The sequence below is a fragment of the Gorilla gorilla genome, chromosome 12 (assembly GCF_029281585.2).
Source record: "Gorilla gorilla gorilla isolate KB3781 chromosome 12, NHGRI_mGorGor1-v2.1_pri, whole genome shotgun sequence".
In the NCBI taxonomy this organism is placed as follows: Eukaryota; Metazoa; Chordata; class Mammalia; order Primates; family Hominidae; genus Gorilla; species Gorilla gorilla.
In genome coordinates, this window is record NC_073236.2 from 44499269 (window position 1) to 44517479 (window position 18211).

Sequence of the window (18211 nt, forward strand, 5' to 3'; positions counted from 1 at the left end):
CTCTGTGTCCCCCCGCAAATCTCATCTCGAATTGTAATCCCCACATGTCAGGGGAAGGACCCAGTAGGAGGTAATTGGATCATAGAGGTGGTTTCCCCCAAGCTGTTCTCCTGATAGTGAGGGAGTTCTCACTATCAGAGAGCTGATGAGAGAGCTGATGGTTTTAAATGTGGCACTTCCTTGCTCTATCTCTCTCTCTCCTGCCACCTTATGAAGAAGGTGCCTGCTTTCCCTTCACCTTCCACCATGATAGTAAGTCTCCTGAGGCCTCCCCAGCCATGCGTAACTGTGAGTCAATTAGATCTCTTTTGTTTATAAATTACCCAGTCTCAGATAGTATCTTTATAGCGGTGTGAAAACGGACTAATGCCATCGCCCCAAAAGGAAACCGCATTAAACAGTTACTTGTTATTCTCACCTTTTCCCAAGCCTTGGCAACCATCATTCTTCTTTCAGTCTCCATAGATTTACCTACTCTGGGTATTTTATAAAAAGTGAAATCACACAATATGTGACCTCTTGCGTCTGGCTTCTTTTACTTAGTGTAGTGTTTTAGAAGTTTTTGCATATTGTAAGATGCATCAGTACTTCATTTATTTTTATAGGTGAATAACGTTTCATTTATGTGTATGTCATATTTTGTTTATTCGTTCATGTTTAATAGATTTAGGGTTGTTTCCACCTTTTAGCTTTTGTGAATAGTGTTACAATGAACATCCATGTACAAGTATTTTTTTAGTATCTGTTTTCATTTTTGGGAGTATTTACGTAGGAGTGGAATTGCTGGGCTATATAGTAATTCTATTATTTACTCTTTGGGAAACTGCCAGACTGTTTTCCGTAGCAGTTGTACCATTTTCCATTTCCACCAGCAATGTCTGAAGGTTTCAGTTTCTTCATGTCCTCACCAACACTTGTTATTTCAATTTTTCTTTCTTCTTTTTTTTTGTTATTATAGTAATTCTAGTACATTTGAAATGGAATCTCATTGGGGTTTTGATTTACATTTCCCTAATGGTTAATGATGTTGAGTATCTTCTCATGTGTTTTTTGGTACTTGCGTATCATTGCAAGATATTTGTCCAAATTCTTTGCCCATTTTCTAATTGGGATACTTCTTTTCTGCTGAGTTGTAAGAGTTCTTTATACATTCTGGATACTAGATAGACCCTTATCAGATGTTTACAAATATTTTCTCCCATTCTGTAGATTGTCTTTTCACTTTTTTGCTAATGTACCTTGGTAAACAAAAGTTTTTAATTTTGATGAAGTCCAACTTATCTGTGTCTTGTTGCACTTGCTTTTGGTGCTACATTTAAGAATTCATTGCCAAATCTCAGATTATGAAAATTCACTACTATGTTTTCTCCTAAGGGCTTTTTGGTTTGTATCACTTCCAGGTAGATCATTAATACATTTTGTGGATATGCAGTTATGCAGCTCTACTTATTGAAGAGACAGTCTTCCCCATTAAATTTTCTTGGCATCCTTATTAAAAATCAATTAGCCATAGGTTTATGGGTTTATTTGTGTAGTCTCAATTCTATTTCATTGGTCTATATGTCTATCTTTATACCAGTACCATACTCTTTTAATCACTGTAACAGGTAGTAAGTTTTGAAATTGTTTTCAACTTTGTTTTTCATTTTCAAGATTGTTTTGGCTATTCTGGGTTCCTTGTAATTCTTTATGAATTTATGAATTTGAGAATTGGCTTTTCCATTTCTGCAAAAATAAACATTGGAATTTTAATAGAGATTGAATTGAATCTGTAGAACACTTTGAGTATTATCATCATCTTAATAATCGTAAGTCTTTTGATCCATGAACATGGATGTCTACATATATTTAGATCTTCTTTAATTTTTTTCAGCAATGTTTTATAGTTTTCAGTGTATAAGTCTTTTACCTCTTTGATTAAACTTATTCCTATGTATTTTACTGTTTTGGATGCTAATTGTAAGTAGAAGTAACTTAGTTTTTAAAAGGCAAATGAAGCTCAAATGCGATGCTTTATTATCAACACATTAACTACCATTTAGTTCACCTTTGCCTCAATAACTCTTCTATGTTGTCATTGAGGTAGAAATCTTAATCCTCTCACCCTTCATTATTATTAAGCTTTTGCTTCCACAGTTCTTTATAGTGCATAGTTTTAACTAAAGGTGACAATTAATATAAATTTATTTATTTTTACATTCAGAAACTACTCATGCCATGCCAAATATATGTTATATGTGACTGCATATGAACACATAGCACAAATACTACAATGTAGTGTCTGACTATTTTAGGATGAGGCAGTTCTACATGAGCCAGTGATTCTGTTATACAGTATTAGACATATTTTTTGTAAGTGAGCAGTCATTGAAAACTTATTCTTTAAAAGCATTAATAATTATCTATTGTTTTGCTGAAATTTAAAAAAATAATGAGCACCAAAACTTACTGTCTATCTGCAAACTAATCAAATCTAGTTTGGTTGGGAATAGAGTGAGATGTTGTTCAGAGAAATTTAGAAAACTCTTGTTATTTCCTATAGAAGTAGAGTTTTAGGATTCTTTCATGGATGTCTCAAGGTCCTTTAATGGCTTATTAGGAGAAAAGGATGCGGAAGAGAATGATCTCTAAATTGCTAGGAGTAATAGAAAAAGGCTTTCCTAGTTCCGAGTCCATGGGAAGACTTGGTTAGTGTATTGTTTCATAGAACCTTAGCCTGGTTGTTTTACTTATGTAGCTACAGGTCATGGTAATTAATTACACTCCAAGATAATTAGCATCTAGGTGGGCAGAGTTTCTGTGACATAAAGAGAGACAAAAACTTTTTTTTTTTTTTTGAAACAGAGTCTTACTGTCTCCCAGGCTGGAGTACAATGTTGCAGTCTCGGCTCACTGCAACCTCTGCCTCCCAGGTTCAAGTGATTCTCCTGCCTCAGTCTCCCGAGTAGCTGGACTTACAGGTGCCTGCCACAATGACTGGCTAATTTTTGTATTTTTAGCAGAGACAGGGTTTCACCACATTGGCAAGGCTGGTCTTGAACTCCTGACCTCAGGTGATCCACCCACCTCAGCTTCCCAAAGTTCTGGGATTACAGGTGTGAGCCACCACACCCAGCTGACAAAAACATTTTTTCCACTAAATCTGTAACATTCAAAGCTACAGAGTTGGGGAAATAATCCATTTCTCTTATTTATGCTGAGGGATTTATGAACTGTTGAATAGTTTGTAAAACAAAAACCCAATATGGGCACAGTGGTCCCCGCTTATCTGTGGTTTCATTTTCTATGCTTTCAGTTACCCTCAGTCAATTGTGGTTTAAAAATGTTAAATGAAAAAATCCCAGAAATAAGCAACTCCCAAGTTTTAAATTGTGCACCATTCTGAGTAACATGGTGAAATCTCATGCTGTCTCACTTAGGACGTGAATCATCCTTTGTCCAGCATATCAAACTATCTAAGCCACCTGCCCACTAGTCACTTAGTAGCCATCTCACCTATCAGGTCAATCAACTGTCATAGTATCACAATGCTTGCATTCAAGTATCTCTTATTGTACTTAATAATGGCCCCAAAGTGGAAGAGTTGTGATGCTGGCATACTGTTATAATTGCTTTATTTTCTTATTAGCTATTGTTAATGTATTACCATGCTTAATATATAAATCAAACTTTATCATGGGTATGTATGTATAGAAAAAACATATGTAGTATGTATGTCCATATACTATACTATGATATATATACACACACACATGCACATATATATATGTGCATGTGTGTGTGTATATATATACCTGAAACCCTATATATAATATAGGGTTCAGTACTATTCACGGTTTCAGGCATCTGCTGAGGGTCTTGGAATGTATCCCTCATAGATAAAGGGGGACTACTGTATAGCCTTTCAGACTCATGATTAAATTTCATTAACTATTGCTGAGATTATGTTCAAAGAAATGGTATAAGGTTTTTAAATTAACTAGGTTTCATAATCTCATCTGTAAACTACAGACCTTACTCACCTTTACTATTCAATGAAAACCTGTATTTGGGGATAAAAGGACTGTCTATGATTTCTATTTTTTTTCTTTTGACCCATTAACAAAAATCTTAAAACTTTACTAACGGGATTTAAATGATATACATTCAGGTTGGGAAAACCAAGAAGACTGCTCCTCAGAAAAGGGAATACCACATCCTTCTCATGGTCATTAGTCAAGTCATCTGACTTCTCATTTGGGAGACAGTCTATGGAGTGTTGCCTTACTTGCTACATATGGGCCACCTGGAATGGTGTCACCAGTCATAAGTACTATACCATTCATTTTGACAAGGAGACCCTGTATATAACCCAATTATCTACGTATTGATAAGCAAACAAAGAAGGCCCTGTGTTCTACACTTCCTGTAACTTAGCGGAATTCAATCTCTCAACCAAGTCATGTACATTAAAAAGTACCTATGTTTCACTAGGGAATAGAGTCTTTTTACCAGGCCTGTGGAATTAGGAAGTCAATAAGATAATAAAAATCATCATCAGGTTTTCCTGTTTGGTATAAATAGAAGAGACAAGCTTACTATTTCTAAGAATATGTTGACCAAAATCCTGTAGCCATTTCTTCCCCAGGCTATGCTGACTGATGCTGTTATCAGTCCTTGTGGATTACAGTGGACTGCCTGTCATCAGCATTGCTCACTAATATTTCCTGTTCTCCTCCTTCTGTGAACATGGAAGGATTAAACTTTCCTCTCTCCTAAAACTTAGGTTTGGTCATGTAATTAGTCTTGGTCAATGAATGTGAAAACTGATGTGTGGCACTTCTGGGTGGAAGCTTTAAAAAGAGCTAGCACAGAATTAGCCACATTCCCCATTCCCTGCTCTGTTGATTACAGAAGTACCTCTGTCAAGAAAGCCTCTGTTGAGAGGAGAGAGCTGTGGACATGGGGCTGGGATAAAAACATAGCTGTCACCATTTCTGTGAAGGGATTAGGATTCTTGAAGGCCTGGATATTCTTATGTAGGACATGGAATTTTGCCTCTGGAACTCATTTTTTTTCCAAGTGCAAAATTGAATTGGTTAAGTTCTTAATATTTCTACAAATACAGCACCACATTGATGACAAACTATCAACCAGCCTGTTCAATAACACTGACAGTATATCAAGCACATGTACTAAGTTCATAAAATTACTGCTAATATAAGTTACAGAGAAAAATCAACTCTCTCAAAACGTTCCTATAAAAGCGGAAAATATTATGTCTTATTAACCATGCGTATTTTAAAAATATTAGGGAAGTTTTAATAAGTCAGAAATTAACTTAAATGGGGCACTTAGAAACTTTATTAAAGCTGATGTTCAAAATGTACACTATAATTTGTTTCAAAATTTCAGAGTAAGTTGATGAAAAGACAAAATTTGGGGACACTATAAAAATAATGGAATAAGATATATAGATAATGCATATGCATATATTATATGCACACATACATACACAGAAACACATGTATATGTGTGTGCATGTGTGTGTCTATGTGTGTATGTATAGAAATATATTTATACACATATTTTCTCACACATGGACATTCTTGTACTTCCTCCTGAGCAACAGAACTATTTATCATTTTCTGCTCTTTTAAAATTTTGACATTTGATTATCATCTGTGATACCTTGATAAATAATTTCTCAAGTTTTTTGTCCATATGAAAATTTCTGAAACGCATCTTTTGAGTTCTTGGGTTTGACAAATTCTCCCCTTTATTATGATAATGGTTTGAAAACATCAGAGGGCAACCGCGGGTCAACCAGAGCTGTGTTATGTTTTCTCTTGGTATAACCATTTATAGTTTTCAAAATGCTTTGAAATAAATCTTGCTATGTAATACACGTGTATGTCTTTGTATATTCACACATACACATTTAAATGATTTTACTAGCTATGAAATTCAAGTGTCTCTTATTTTAATAATTAAATAAAACATATTTGAGCAATATTTGACACACTCAGGATACTAGGAAAGGTATTGTGGGGAATAAAAATTATTAACATTTATAACCCTCAAGAAACTATTTGATAATTCAAAGTTTTTGGTGAAAAGTGAGTAATAAAGATGTATGAGATGTCACGTTTTAAAATAGTCTTTTGGATCTTGAAATGAAAGCCATTTAAAACTTCATGATTAAAGGTGAAATTGGCTATGTAAAATCAATTGTGGAATAAAACAGGGAAGTACGTAGGCAATCTAGGATTTTATGCTGCCATTACCTCTGCCTCCTACTCTGTCCACGCCGTTGCTTCTTCCTCTCTACACTGGTGTAGAAAAGGAGTCTCTCAAAAGTATAGAAATTAAGAGAAATTCTGCAAGAATTTGCTATCTGAAAATGCTTTGTAACTGAGATGGACTGTTTAAGACTTTTTAAAATTGATTTTTAGTATGTTTTCTCTCAGGCCTTTTTACTTCTCCCTTCTGGCCATGGTGTGATCAGAATTTAAATCAAAGCTCAATTTAGGGTAAAGTGAATTCGAATAATTTAAATTTTATTTTGTTCAATAAAGGCTTATTTTTGGGTGTCATTTCACTTATCTGATTCCTTGCTGTAGACAATGGGATATTTGGACTTTAATTACATACACATACTTAGGGCACCAAATTGTCATTGAAGTGGGCCTGATAAACAGTTGCTCTAATGATGTCACTCCTTTGTATAAACGCTTCTGTGTTCCTTGTTTTGGGCTGATTTTTTTTTTTTTTTTAAGACAGGGTCTTGCTCTGTCCCCCAGGCTGGAGGGCAGTGGTACAATCATAGCTCACTAAAGCCTTGGATTTCTGGGCTCAAGCAGTCCTCTCTCCTCAGCCTCCCAAGTATCTAGGACTACAGGTACGTGCCATCATACCTAGCTACTTTTTTAAAAAAAATTTTGTAGAGTTGGGGTCTTGCTATATTGCCCAAGCTAGTCTTGAACTCCTGGCCTCAAGTGGTCCTCCCACATTAGCCTTCCAAAACACTGGGATTACTGGTGTGAGCCACTGTATCTGGCCTGAATTTTATCCCCAACAAAATTTATATGTTGAAATCCTAATCTCCAGTAACTCAGAATGTGACTATCTGCAGACAGGGTCTCTAAAGAGGTAATTAAGTTGAAATGAAGTCTTCAGGATGGGCCCTAATCTAATCTGACTGGCATCTTTATAAGAAGAGGAGATTAGGACACACAGACACACAGAGAGGGACGACCGTGTGAAGACAACAGGGAGAGGGTGGCATTTACAAGCCAAGGAGAGAGAGCTCAGGAAAAACTAGCCTTGCCAACAGCCTGATTGCAGACTTCCATCCTCCGGAACTGAAAGAAAATAAATGTCTGTTGTTTAAGCCACCTAGTCCGTGGCACTTTGTTATGGCAGCCCTGAGAAACTAGTACATTCCTTTTACATTTAGGAAAAAATGAACAGAGCCATCCATGAATTGACCTCGGCCCAACACTCACTTCATTTTCCTTGACTGCTCTTTTCTTAAGCTTGCTGTAGCCACTTCAAACATCCCGTAGTTCCCTGACACAGTGTGTGAAATATTCCTGGGCCTTTGCATATGTTGTGCCCTCTGCTTGAAGAAATGCTCTTATTTTTCTAGTGCAATGCATGTTGCATTTCACCTTCTTGGGGAGGCTCCTTGCAACCCCAGCCTTGTGCTGATCACTTTTCTCAACTATTCTCAAATCTTGTAGGTACATGTAGTACTGAATTATTCTGTAGTCTGAACTCTTGAAAGGCAATAGCGTCCATTCTTGGGATCTATGAGATGAATAATAAATGTTTGATGTGTGGATTACACACATACATAGATTATGAAAACATTTTCATGGCAAAAGACAATTTTCTAACATTCTTAGGTTGGGCCTGATTTGGTTGTGTGTGAGCTCAGAATACCAGATAATTTATGCAATTATTAGGCCAAGCGATGTTATCAAACTACTTCAAACAGTTGTGGTAAGAAAAACAAGTTGTTTTTAGAAAAGTGTTTCATTTTTGAGGCGTGCTCAGAGTAAAGAGAAATTACTTGGCACATTAGTCAGGATTCTTGGTTGCAAGTGATAGAAATTGACTGGTCAGTTAATCAGAGAAGGATGCTGAGTAGTTTACAGCAGCAGTGAGAAGGCTCAAAAGCCCGTCTGAGAGAAGCAGGAGACCAGGCAGCCGGACCGAGCTGAGCTCCCTGCTGAGAGGAGTCTGGTGCAGATTTCATCAGGGCTCACATCTCAGCTGTCTCAGAGGCTCACCCAAAAAGCAGGATTTGAGTCCTGGGTAAGAGCATCAAATTACTCCAGCCTTGGCTACCTGCCCACAGCCCAGGTTGCTGGCAGGCTAGGGGTGAGAGGAAGCATCTGGTCTCTCTGCTTCTGGCCTGGGAGGGAGGGCTCTGCCTCCCATAAAGCCTGGTAATGAGGCACTCCTTCAAAACTGGAAGAGCCTTTGAATCAAGGTAGCGGCCCTCCTCTAAAGAAAATGTGAAATATTTCTACATCCCCTCCCTTTGACCACTCAACACCTTTGTAAACCTTTCTTCAATCCTATGGAAGAAAGTACTTTTGCCTAAAATAATATAGTCCTTTCTTGTATGATTAAAAGTACAGCACTCCTCAGCGGAATATAATCCAAGTTGTAGTCATTTACTTCAACCACTCCACGTTCCTTGAGTAATACACAGTCTTCTATAGCAATTGCAGTGCCCTCTCAATATCCTGCAACCTATGCTCTCAGTTTCAGTGTTAGTACTACCAGGACTTACTGTACACCTATATACAATATGGGAAAGAAAAAGAAGATCACTAAAAAAATTATGAACATAGCATGACCCAGCATGGAAGGCAACGTCAATGGAGACTGCATTCCCCATAATGTATTCTATGTTCCTTCTGCCTTCTGCCAATAACTAAGTTGTTGTTTACCCATTGGGATAACTCAACTTTTCATTACCAACGAATATCAACCCTTGGCATTCTAGCCCATATACGGTGATAGCATTGGGCGTGGTTGCATAAGGACCTGGGAGAATCACCTGGGCTCCATTCACTTGCCTTCCTGTTGCCATTGTGTGAAAAACTTCAGTATTTCCTTCATAGTGAGGACCTATGCCCCCCAAACACTACAACTTCTCCTCTTTACTTTTTTCTTTTCTTTTTCTTTGTGCCAGATGGCCTGAAAACATAAATGGCCAAGCAGTTGAAGACATTGTTGTGATCCTTAATAGAAGGGTTTCTTCCATAGCTAGTAAACTTCCAAACAGGAAAAGCACTGAAGTACAAGGACTGGAAATACAAATGTTTCATTAGGCTATAGGTCTAATCATGAGGCATGCCACCTTTATTCTTACCTTTTAGATCCATGTATTTTGGCCAAGGGTGAGAAAGCACCACATACTGACTGCTGGTTCAGTGGACATATTGCACCCACAGGACAGCATCCCAGCCTCGCAAGATGCTCTTCTCCCATCTGGGGTCAAAACTGAGTTTTTAGTATGTATTTAAGAATGTATATACTGCCTATATCTGGAGGATAGTACACCTGATAAATCCTGTGAATCCCACAAACATTAAGGTAGTTGTTTTTATAAAATTAATTATTTGCCAGAAGCAATGTAATGTGGGGCAACATGACAACGTATAAGATGTTTAGAAAGTCTGGGACGTAGTGATGCTGAAAGTAGCATGAATGCAAACTGAAGCACAAAGTTCATCTTAATTCCAGTGAAGCAGATCGCTGTGCTTCTATGACGGAAGATGCTCGGTGCAGTCACTGTGCTGCCAAGAAGCTGGCTGTTCCTAGGGTATGGTAAATATTAAAATCTCAATTTGGTGAATGGTGCCAGCCGCTTGGGCACTATGCAGAGGGGATGGCAAAGCAGGTTGTGGAGAATTGCTTTTGACCCATTTCGTCACCTCCTTTCTGACAGTTTGGCCACTCTCTAGAATACCACCACGCAAGAGATTGGCTGGTTGGAGGAGGATGCTGACCCACAGTGACAGAGTAGGACATCTCATCCAGCCTGGGAGCAGCCGCAGAGAACACAGATATTCTGCTACTCTTGCACCATTCTGAAAAGACAGCCCATATCCTCTTTTCCACGCTTTTTGTCTCCAGGTCCACTCTGTTGCTTCTAAATCCCTTGCTATTTGGCCAAATCACTGAGCTGGAATGAACTGTGTACCCCTATCTCTAGCCACCCCTCATTCCAGGAAATGTAGGGAATGAAATATGTGGCTTGAAGTTCTGCTTACCACAGGGAGGTTCCTCCTCCACTGTCCTTTAGTGCCACTGCTGAGCTGTGATGCCATGCAGAGTCATCTGTTTCTTCCTAATGAATTGTTCCTCAGGAATGTACCCTGAAGATAAAAGTGAAGCTTGAAGAAAAAGGAACAAGGTGGTGGGATGAGGCTCTCTGAGATTGGGTGCTGCAGGCTTGCTAGACAATGGGGTGCAAAGCTTCTCTAAGATGAAATTGACAATTCCCAGGTCAGCAAGGGCTGCCCAAGTCACACACATGCCTGGTGTATCAATTAGGGATGCTTCAGGATGCAAACAACAGAGTATACAACTCATAGTGACTTCAGCACATAGGGCTTTCCTTTTCTCTTGTACTCTTGTAGAAATAAGTCGGAGGGGATGCAGGCTCAGTGACCCAGGACCAGCACCTTTGCAGTTATCTTTGCAGAGACTTCTGCTTTTGTCTTATTGGCCCAAAATCTGACCTGTGGCATCCTACCCCACCCTCATCTACAGAAGTGGAGGAATATTTGATAATATAGCTCCTCCAGTCCTGCTAATGATACAGACATGGGGATAAGGGTTTGAGCACATAGGAATTGGTTTGACAGCCAACAGCGTCTACAGCACCTGGTGATATAGTCAGATGCTGAGTCTCCACAGAGCCTAGTTACAAACTAAGAAATGTTTTCTCAAAGGGAAGTTAATTCCTGATGGAATGCAGAGGCTCTCATTCTCCCCTGGGGCTCACTGCGGGCTTCAGACGGCAGCCAAGCTGTTTGGGTACTTTGCCCTTAGTTGGCTCTGCCAGTTTGTAAGTTGATGAACCCAGCTGCTGTTACTGCAGCTGCGTCACTTGAAAAACTGATTTCTCCTCTGGGTACCAATCAAAACTGGAAGTAATTTGAAAAAACAGTAAGTGAATCAAAATGGGCCACCCAAAAGTTATGGAATATATATATCCAAAGTCCAATGTGTTGTCTTGGAGGTGGGGAGCTCTAGGTTTAGCAGCTTGTCCTTTGTCTCCTTTGTCTGGGAGGGGTATCCCGATGTGCCCCAGGACACTAGACCCCAGTGCTTTATCAGGGTGAGCCCTGCATGTTCATGGTGCTCATCTCCCTCCCTCTGGCAGTTTGCCTTTTCCAGTGATTTAGGGTGTGCACCGCTTCCTACTGGTTAGAGCCAGAGTGCGATTTCATCACTGTAACAGGTTCACGGACTTCTCAGTTTTCCTTTCTACTCAGTGGGTCTAGGAGACAATATGGGAGTTATCCCAGTTACTGAAAATAACAATTCCAAGTATGCATATTCTCCTAGGAGAACAGGAACCTGAAACTAGGAACTAGGAGAATAATCTTAGGAGGAGCTATGATTGACGTTTCAACAACTGCCAAGGGAACTCGGTCTATACTACACATATTTACTAATCTCCATGACACCCCTACTCTGACCCATGGATAGCAGCAGTGATCTAGGTCTCAGCAATCAGCAATTTTCTTACAACTTTAATGAGATACATTTTACGCATCATATAATTCACCCACTTCAAGTGTGCAATTCATTGAACAGTAAATTTACCAAGTTGTGCAGCCATCACTATTAATCAGTTTTAGAACATTTTCATCAGTCCAATAAAGTCTCTCTGGCACACAGGTAAAAGAGGTCTTATTGAACTGATAGAAATATTATTAAACAGACTTTGAAAAAAATTGTGAAATAATCGCGCTATATTCCATTGTCGTAATCTACTTAACCGGGACTACCACTTAGATTGTTTAATATCTTGTACAATGTACATAAAGATATGATTAACTTCACAGGTGGTAAATATTTTCATGCATTTCTCAACATACACCTAGGATAAATTTCTAAACGTGGAATTAGTAGACTAATATTTTTAAGTGAAAAGAAAATTCAGAAATTATAAAAAATTACCAGAGTCTGAATGAAGATAAAAATAGTGAAAGGGCCCTTTGTAACTCTGCAGTTGGCAAAAATGTCAGGGGAACAATTATTTCCAGTGACAGCTGACACCTACTGTGATAAAGAAGATGCAGCCTTGTCTCCGTAGGCCCAAAAGTGTCCCTAGGCAGTCCCGGGAGCTTCCCTCTGTGCCTTTACCTCTGCTGCCAGAAAAGTAATTCCTTAGAAACTGCCCGTTAAAATTTAAAATCTGACTGTTCCTGAAATCTTACAGCCAAAAGTCACATAAATGATCTCAGGTCTGGGCCCAAATAGGCAGCTGTGATGTCTTTTCCTTGAGTCTTTTTTTTTCCCCCTTTGGTGTGTGTATAGTATTCTGTTTTCAGAAGGCTAGGCCATAGAGACTCTCACTTGAGCTGCTTTGAGTTGGATGTGGCCACACTGGGGGCAAAGAGCAGCACTCCAGTGTGTAAGGAAAACATTCATCACCTGTCAGAGCCCTCACATTAGTAAAGCTGAGAAAAAATACTTCAGTTTCTCACTGTGAGTCAAGGAAGCACCAGGGCTGGAATTGAGATGGTGCAATTTGCAAGTTGCCTCCAAACTACTAATTTATCATCCTCATTTTACAACATTTTGCCGCCACCACACCCAAGGGAATAGCTTTGACAAGCCTTCAATTCTTCTATTCTAAAAGAACTAAATCCATAGCATGCACATGCGCGCGCACACACACACACAAATTTAAATGACATTTATTATTTCAATAGGCATTTTTCTTGTACTTTACGATTTTCCAGAAAATTCTTAAATAGCCTCTAAATAGTTTTGCACTCAAGGCAATAAATTCTCAGTGTTGAATGATTCCAACCAGGTTTTGCTGAGTACAAGTGTCTTGGTTTACCTCTTCCTCATTTAAGAAGTGGGAGAACAGCCTTTCCTTTTCCAGGCTTTTGAAGGAGTCACAGAAGTTCTGGGAATTGAAGGAGTTCGAATATGTCCCCGCAAGGATACCTCAGAGGATCTGGAGATACCCGGTTCCCAGCATCACAAGCAGCATCACCATGCTCTGCAAGCTGAACTCAGGCTCCACCCAGGCTCTGGGTCCTAAGCCTCCTTTTGCTTCCTATTACTCATTGATAGATGATCAATACAAATGACAAAGGACAAAGCTAGAATGAGCCTGTGATATCAAGAGGCATTGGTATGAACTCACGGTATTTTTAATACATTTACAAAAATGTAAAAATAAGTAATATGATAGCTTATTTTACATTGTTACTTTACTATTTATTATTTTGCTTTACATTATAATTAAAATACATGTGTCTCCATAAAGAGGAACAACAGACACTGTGGTCTACTGGAGGGTGAAGCATGGGAGGAGGGAGAAGATCAGGAAAAATAACTAATGGGTACTAGGCTTAATACTTGGGTGATAAAATAATCTGTACAACAAACTCCTATGACATCAGTTTACCTGTATAACAAACCCGCACATGTACCTCTGAACTTAAAATAAAACTTAAAAATAACAGTAATGATAAATGCATCTCAAGAGAATGAGAAGACAATCCATGAACTTGGAGAAAATATTTGCAAAAGACACATCTGATAAAAGACTGTTTTCCAAAATAAAGAACTCCTAAAGCTCAACAATAAGAAAACAAACAATCTGATTGAAAAATAGTCAAAAGACCTAAATAGACACCTCACCAAAGAAGATATACAGATGGTAAATAAGCATATGAAAAGATACTCAACATCATATCTCATTAGAAAGTTGCAAATTAAAACAGCAATGAAATAACACTACCCACCTATTAGAATGTCCAAAATACAGGACACTGACAACAGCAAATGCTGGTGAGTATGTGGAGCAACAGGAACTCTCATTCATTGTTGGTGGGAAGGCAAAATGGTGCAGCCACTTTGGAAAGTAGTTTGGCAATTTCTTTCAAAAGCAAACATACTCTTACCATATGACCCAGAAATTATGCTCCTTGATACTTACCCAAGTAAACTGAAAACTTATGTCCACACAAAAATCTTTCCCAGTGATTTAGGGTGTGCACAACTTCCTACTTGGAATATTTTTATAGACACTTTATTCATAATTGCCTAGAGGGAGGAAGCAACAATCCAAAACTTGAAAGAAACCAAGATGTCCTTCAGTAGGTAAATAGGTAAATCATGGAATATCCAAACAGTGAAATATTACTCAGTGCTAAAACAAGATGAGCTATCAAACCATGAAAAAGTGTGGAGAAACCCTAAATGCATATTACTAAGTGATAGAAGCCAACCCGAAAAGGCTGTGCACTGTGTAATTCAACTATATGACATTAAGTAAAAGGAAAATGGAGACAGTAAAAAGATTCATGGTGGCCATTAAATTGGGAGAAGGAGAGATGAGAGATGAATAGACAAGAGTACAGAGGATTTTCTGGGCAATGAAACTACTCTATATGACACTACGATGCGGGAAATTATACATTTGTCAAAACCCATAGAATACAAAAGATTAAAACCGAACCCTAATGTAAACTATGGACTTTGAGTGATAATTATGCGTTAGTGTAGGTTCACTGCTTGTAACAAATGTACCGCTCTGGTGTGAGATGTAAATCGTGGGGAAAGTTGTGCATGTGTGGGGACAGGGGTATGTGAGAAATCTGTAGTTTTCACTCAATTTTGCTGTACTCCTAAAAGTGCTGTAGAAAATAAAGTCAATTAATAAATCAATAACCAATTGTGTATATACATAAATTAGTATATAAACAGATATTTCCTAGTTCTTCCTAATGTTACTTAGAAGCAGGAACACCCCAGTAGCAACAAGCAATCCTAATGTCCAGGTCTTGGCTCCTAAATACAAACATTTTCTAATAAAATAAACCAGGGCTCCTGGAAAAAATGCTTGATTCTAAGTGTTATGGACTAAGTGTTTTTGTGTCCCCTGCCTCAAAGTCCTATGTTGAAGTCCTAACCTCTAATTTAATGGTATTTTGTGATGTGGGTTTTTGGAGGTAATTAGTGTTAGATGAAGTCTCATAGAAGAAGACACACTAGAGAGTGCTCTCTCTCTTCACCATGTGAGCACACACCAAGATGGCAGTTTCCTACAAGCCAAGAGAGAGGCCTCAGAAGGAAGTCTTCCTTGTAGGCAGCTTGATCTTGAACTTCTTGCCACCAGAACTATGAGAAATACACTGCTGTTGTTTAAGCCACTCATATGTTATAGCATTTTGTTATGGCAGCCCAGCTGACTAATTCACCAAGGCTGTGACAGGAACAATCGAACAATCCAGGATGAGCCTGGAGTATCTTGTGGCAAGAGAAAGTAAATAAGTACTATTCAAAAAAAAAAAAAAAAAAGGAAAGTATATTAAAAGGACACAAAACCTAATCTAAAGAGTTGATAATGGACAAAACTGGAACAATTTGAGCAATGAGCTAAAAGAAATAACTAATAGATAAACATCTGTAAGTCTATATTACATAAATGATTTAATAGACAAACAAATGAGGGAAAGGGTGTAACTATTCATTACAGGGGAGGCGCAGTTAATATGCGCAGGAGAAATGAGGGAAGTAGACAGTGACCATGAGGACACCACAGTAATAGCTACTGTAGGTGCAGTCCATTGATGAATGCTAATATTAGAGGACAAAAGTTTAAGGAGAACCAGAAATTTGCATAGCCTCAAAGCGTGTCCCAAGTATTCACTATTTACAAAAGAAAAAATATTCAGAATATACTAACCACTAAAGAAGACACATAGACAACAAATTAAGTATGCTGTAACTATTAGTACTTATAAAAACTTAGCAAACCATAATGGTAGATAGGTGTAAAAGTAATTGCATTTTTTCCATTAAAAGTAATGGCAAAAACTGCAATCACTTCGCACCAACCTAATATTTATATATCATATAATTTTGGCTTTTTAAAAATCTTTTGACTTTGATTCTGAAATCTCAAGTAAATTAACTCAAATTGGGTATTAGTAAAGCGCAAAGTTTCGAGTCTGTGAAGATCTAATGGAACAGGCCTCTACATACAAACACTCTGATAAGCTTACTGAGTCCTCCATTTGAGTATGTCCAGGTAATTGTCTATTTCCCTAACAGGAAGCAGTATTCCACTAATAGGAAGCAGCTGGCCAGTTGTTCTCGTCACTTCCTTGCTCCCTGGACTTCGGGCTTCTTGCCCTCCCCATGCTCCCAAGCCCCCAGACCTCCTGGACAGCTTGTCATCTGTGAGCTTCCTCTGGTGCATGTTTCTCACGAGCCACAGGGAGAGGGACTGGAAGAAGCTTGCAGCTGTGGGACTGTGCAGAGCCCACCGTCAACCAGATTTGCACTAGTCAGGATTCCTGTGGTTGCAGAGTCCTAGATGGGTTTACAAGAAGGGCGAGGTAATAGGACCAGACGGGTTGCTGAGCATCTAGACCATGTGGGCCAGGCTGCACTCAGGTTCCTCACCTCTGCTCTTCTCTATTTCATTTTGCAGGTTGGTGACCAAGTCTAGAATCATGGCTCATGCATATTTATATAACACATGTGCTTCTATGATACATATTTATTATTAATATATAATTGGTTATATCTTGATTTTACAATATACAATAAAACAATGGTATTTATAATTCTAGACTTCATTGCCTCCTCATACACACAGATGGGATATATATGAATATACCTGGGTCCCATGGTACAGGTATTGGGGCAAGTGAGGCAGGGTAGAGGAATATCTAACAGTTCCCAATTTTACATGTCACAGACCAGGCAGTCAAGGTAGACCGACTCCTGTCTCGGGTTCATTTCCAGAATTCCTAGTGGGAAAATACCGTTTGGCCCCCTTCACCAGATGTTTTACTGCTGCCTGGCCAGGAAGTCACTGAAGGTCCTGCAATCATCACCCACCTGTGTGGGTGGAGGTCCCAGCCTGATAATCTGAAAGTGTCCACTGTAGTCCATAGTCAGGACCCTCACCTAGGACTCACTATGGGGAAGGCACAGTCTAAGCACTTTACACAGACTGTGGTTTGGAGCCTGGATTGTGACTCCAGGCAGTCGGGCTCCAGTCTGCAGTCTTATCACTGACTATGCTGGCAAACATTCAAATAACTTGTTTTTAGATTTGTTTCCTCAAGTTTTAGGTGTTTATTGTGGAGAAATTGGAAAATACAGAAAACATTATGAATAAAATGGGCCAAGCACGGTGGCTCACACCTGTAATCCCAGCACTTTGGGAGGCCGAGGCGGGCGGATCACTTGAGGTCAGGAGTTCAAGACCAGCCTGGCCAAAATGTTGAAACCCTGTCTCTATTAAAATACAAAAATTAGCTAGCCAGGTGTGGTGGCAGGCATCTGTGATCCCAGCTGCTGGGGAGGTGGAGGGAGGAGAATCGCTTGAACCTGGGAAGCGGAGGTTGCAGTGAGCCAAGATCACGCCATAGCACTCCAGCCTGGGTGACAAGAGTGAAACTCTGTCTCAAAAAAATAATAATAATCAAATTAAATTAAAAAATAAAATGTCACTATTAACATCATCACCATGTACAGATAAATACTGTTAACAGATTGGTGTATTTCTTTATGGTACTTTCCATTTTGTGTGTGAATGAGTGTGTCTGTGCTTTCCCAATTGAGTTCATATTATACTCACCTTATACCTTGGGATTTGCTTTTGTTTTTCATTTTAAGATTTGAATCATGGACACTTTCCTATGTCATTAAATAATTTTTGAAAATCTGACCTTTTAGAAATCTGATTTTTCAAATTTTACTGCACAGTGTTTAATTTTATAAGGTTACACATTTATTATTGGGTTTTTTGTTGTCTACATTTTGTATAAATAATTCAATCATAAATATGTATGTGTAAATATTTGTGCATGTCTCCAATTATTTCATAAGTTTATTTCATAAGTAAACAAGTAAATTTATGTCATGAATTCCTATGAAATTCTAACTTTGTGAAATTTGTTCATGGATTGTTGTGACAAAGCTCTGAGGTTTT

General features: G+C 38.6%; 1 long non-coding RNA gene across 5 annotated transcripts in view; it reads left to right on the plus strand.

Annotated features, from left to right (window-relative positions):
- The window catches only part of LOC109025754 (uncharacterized), a 201597-nt gene that overhangs the window by 158136 nt on the left and 25250 nt on the right, over positions 1 to 18211 (plus strand). For 2 of the 5 annotated variants that reach the window (XR_010129884.1, XR_008677285.2), the window contains exon 4: positions 6759 to 6880. The exons of 1 other annotated variant lie outside the window; for it this stretch is intronic. This is a non-coding gene — a long non-coding RNA (uncharacterized lncRNA). Of the gene's footprint in view, positions 1 to 6758; positions 6881 to 9949; positions 15729 to 16317; positions 18155 to 18211 lie in introns of those variants that run through there. 2 more of the 5 variants (XR_008677286.2, XR_008677284.2) reach the window with 2 other exon arrangements.